Here is a 4,841-nt window from a genome sequence, read left to right on the forward strand (position 1 = left end):
CCCAAGTCCTTAGAGAGGATGATTTAAACAGCTTGTGGGACGATTTGTCAAAAGACTTCATAACCCATAACGACCGTTGGCTCTGAGCGAAAAAGAACTGGTGACTGAACGAAAAATAACACATATTTCATGTTTTATTATCGTTTTCTATTATTTTTAGGTTGATTTGTGGTTTTATATCATTTTTTTTTCTTGGTGTAGTTTTCGTCTTATGTTGTGATTATGAATTTTAAGGAGTCTTTTATCCTTATCATTATAACTTATTTCCATGATTATCATTGTTATTATCACTACTTTATTCTGTTAATAATAATGCTTTTTGATTGATGTAATTTTTATGATTATTATGACTGTTATTTTCATTACTTTTATTATCATTATTTCTTTGTTATTACTATCATTATCGTTATTGTTGCTGTTGCGGTTGTAATTGTGTTTTTTTTTATTACTAGCATTATCATCAGTATCATTATCATTGTTATATATGTTATTATTATTATCATCATCTTTATCATTATTGCTATTACTGTTATTTTTATTACTATCATCACTATTAATAGTACAAGTATTATCATTGTTATTATTGTCACTGTTATCATTATCATAATTATCATTTTACTGTTGTTAACATTACTATCTTTATTGTCATCACTATAATTGTCATCGTAGTAGTATTACAGTTATAACAATAATCACTATTTTCATTATTATCTTTGTTATCATTGTTATTATCTATTTCATTTATTTAAGCACTATCATTGTTATCAATATTATCACTATCATCATCATTATCATAAGCATCATCACTATCATTATCATCACTATCATAACCATTATCATTTTCGTTGTCATCACACTGCCGTCACTAACATTGTTCACATTATTTCTGTTTTTTTTCTGTTGTTCATATTTTTCTTTCGTGCAATTTCATCTTTCTCGTCATAAACAAAGAAAAGAAAAGAGAGAGAGAAAAAAAAACAAGATTGAGCAACAGGTGTCCCATTAATTTGCTCATTCATCTAAAGTCAAGAGTCATTCATATTTAGAAAGGAAAAAGGAGAGAGAAAGAAACGAAAGAAAGAAAATACAACAAACACTCCTGCACATGAGTATATACACAGGAATTACTATTGGAGAAACATAAATGTATATATACATACATATATACACATGCATACAGTTATATATATATATATATATATATATATATATATATATATATATATATATATATATATGTGTGTGTGTGTGTGTGTGTGTGTGTGTGTGTGTGTGTGTGTGTGTGTGTGTGTGTGTGTGTGTGTGTATGTATGTATATGTATGGATGTATGGATGTATTTATATATATATATATATATATATATATATATATATATATATATATATATATATATATATATATATATATTTACATACACACAAATGTACATATGCGCAACTTTCCCTCCCACTTCTGACGGAAGAAAAGATCAAGTAAGCAGTATACTTATGACCAAATGGACATTTAAATGACCGACATCACCAATGGCCTTCTGAAACAACCATTACGAAGTATATAACCTACTCATAGAATGTTGTTACTTCAGGCACATGTACACTCAGCGTATGCAACTAGCTGGCTCTTTAGGGCTGTCAATTCAACACATTATTTTGCTGTGACCTGTCTTCATTCTCTATGACCTTTATTCTTGGTTATCTTTATAGGTCTATCTTTATTTTTTATTACCTATTTCCTGTCCTTGTTCTTTTGTAACTTGTTTTCATTCTTTATTATTTTGCTTTAACCTCTCTTCATTTTATCCTTTTGTCTTGTTGGTTTGATGAGGGGTATAGATAAATCAAGCAATATTACATAATTTCCAAAGAAAATATTTAAAATATCAGTAAAGTAAATCAATAAACAATAAAGCTAATCAATAATCATAAAATAGATGTAAACATAAATAGAAATTTGTCCGTTACCGCAAGTGTCCGAATGCGACGCTAGAGCCATGACTTCGGCGTTGAATGGAATTAATAATCAATGATCACATATCAATGATCACATTAATAATCAATGACCACATATATATCATGACGTAATGATTTATATCAACTTATGATATAAGTAAAAGATTTGCAAAATTTAAGTTCCTTGCAGACGTTGTTATGGTTAGTGAATAAGTTACAGATATCTTCATCCGAAGTCTAAGCTCCATCATTGCATTCGTATGGCTTGCAGTAACTACAATGTGGATTATTATTATTATTTTTTATTCATTTTCTATTACAGTTTTTTCTATCGAATATTCTTCCGTTTCTGTGGTTCGTAGTTTCAAGTAGTGGTTCCGAGACGAGATGGCAATTGTGCTCTCCAAACTCCGAAAAGGACAAACTGGCAACTCACCGGCCCCTGGAGTACTTCGAATCGCCAAGTCTCATTTAATTAAAAAAATATGATAAAATGAATAATATTATGGTGTAAAACAGTGAGGGATAGGAATTTTGAAAATAACAAATCATATACAAACATACACATTAAGAGTGAGTTGATTAGAATAAGACTAAGAATCGGAATATCCCAGAATACGGAGTGAGTTGCCAAATTTTTATTTTCAGGAAATTAAACGCACCACAGGCTATGTACGTGTCGATTTTTTTTTGCCAATTTAACGGACAGGCGTTCCGTTTTTCTCCTTCGTCGCCAGGGGGCAAGAACGAGCGGAAATGAGAGAAGACATGCAGCCCAAGAAGGAGCGAGCGCGGCCTTCTCCAAACAAACGAGTAACGTAATTTTGATAGAAATACGAGGAAGTCTCGATGCCCGTTCTATTGTTCCGCCTTACGTTCTGTTTGCGTTACTACATTGCCGACGGCGTGTCATTGTTTTTCGGCGGGTTGGGTAATCTCATGTGCCTTGGGGGGTGGGGTCGGGTGGGGGAGTGGGCGGTGCGGTGGCCTGGCGGGGTGGGGGTGGGGGGTCAAAGCCCCACATTATCACCGGATCCCCTACATTAAAACGCACATACACGCGCATACGTACCCATGGACACACACACGCACACGCAAACACACACACATACACACGCACGCACGCACGCGCACACATACACACACACACACACACACACACACACACACACACACACACACACACACACACACACACACACACACACACACAAGATTAATATATGAGAAGTGGATTAAAAAAAACAAAAAAACAAAAAACGAAGCAAGTTGTACGTAATATCTTTAATGTGCAAAGTGAAGAAAACCAAAATAGTGATATTTGTGTTATGTGTATATTTCATCTCTTCTTTCTTTTATAAATCTTAGCAAGTAAGCGGAGTAAATAAATTCACTTTTCGTCTTAATAACAACAATGGTGGAGAATTATACACGAAACAGTATACTTTTTAATCCAACTTAAGTTCGTTTAATTTAATTTAATTCAATTTAAGACTCAAATTAAAGTCCAGGATATTTAAATGGTATATTGGTATTAAATTTCCTATTCATTTTGTTAGAAGAAATTAGTACTTTGAAAATCTCTTTGTTTCCCTCTTTTCTAGAGACTAATTAACGCTGTTTGTATATTTAATTAATGAAGTTATCTACTTTTTTCTACATTCATTGATTTTTTTTTCTGTTTATCTACCTCCCTATCCACCTTATTCGTCTACTCACCCATTCACGAATTCATTCATATATCTACACACTAATTCCATTTGTTTATTCATCTCTCTCTCTCTTCCTCTTTTTCTTACTCATAATTACCACCGTTTGCGTTCGCCTCATACCTCATTACTCATCTTTTTGTTTACTCATCTCTGATTGATTACGTGAATATTCACTCCTTCCCCCATTCATTTCTCTCTTTTGGTCTCAACGAACATTAATATTCATCTGTCTGTTTACTCATGCGCTGTTTATTCATTTGTCCATCTTTTCCATTCCATTCTATTCTTATTTCCTCTATTTTTCTTTCTTCCTATTATTATTTACTAATTATCTATTTGTTTATTCAGTGTTTTTTTCTTTTATTTATTTTTGTCAATCTTTGATGTTCTAAGTTTTACTTCGTTTATCCCTCATTCGTTTCTTGCCTCACGATTTCTCTCTTCTCCTTATTCCCCTTCTCATATTTCCTTTTTTTCCTTCCATTTTTAGTCTCTGTTTCGACATTCCATCTCCCTGTTTTTTTCTCTGTTGTCTCTGTTTGCTTATACATCAATTCCCATCTGTCTATTTATTTGTTATTTTATACATCTTTTCGTTCTAATCTTATTCTTAAAAAGAAAGGAGAGAGAGAAAGAAAGAAAGAGAGAGAGAGAGAGAGAGAGAGAGAGAGAGAGAGAGAGAGAGAGAGAGAGAGAGAGAGAGAGAGAGAGAGAGAGAGAGAGAGAGAGAGAGAGAGGGTGGGAGGGAAAGAGAGAGGGAGAGAGATAAGAGAGAAGAGTAAAAAGAGAGAGAGAAATTGATAAATAGATGAAGAGATAGATAGATAAAGAGAGAGAAAAGAAAAGGACGAAATAAATGGAAAATATCTGAGATATAGAATTATTTGCGTATCGAGACATGACATTCTTTACTTCCAGTGCCATTTCTTCTGGAAATTTGTGGTTCTGTCCTTGTCTGTTGCGTGCACATGGTCCATACACACATAAGCAAATATCCACACACACACACACACACGCACACACACACACACACACACACACACACACACACACAAACATACTGTACACACACACACATATACTGCACACACACATACATACTGCACACACACAAGCACACACACACACAAACATACTGTACACACACATACATACTGCACACACACACACACACACACA

The sequence above is a fragment of the Penaeus vannamei genome, chromosome 39, assembly GCF_042767895.1.
Source record: "Penaeus vannamei isolate JL-2024 chromosome 39, ASM4276789v1, whole genome shotgun sequence".
NCBI lineage: Eukaryota > Metazoa > Arthropoda > Malacostraca > Decapoda > Penaeidae > Penaeus > Penaeus vannamei.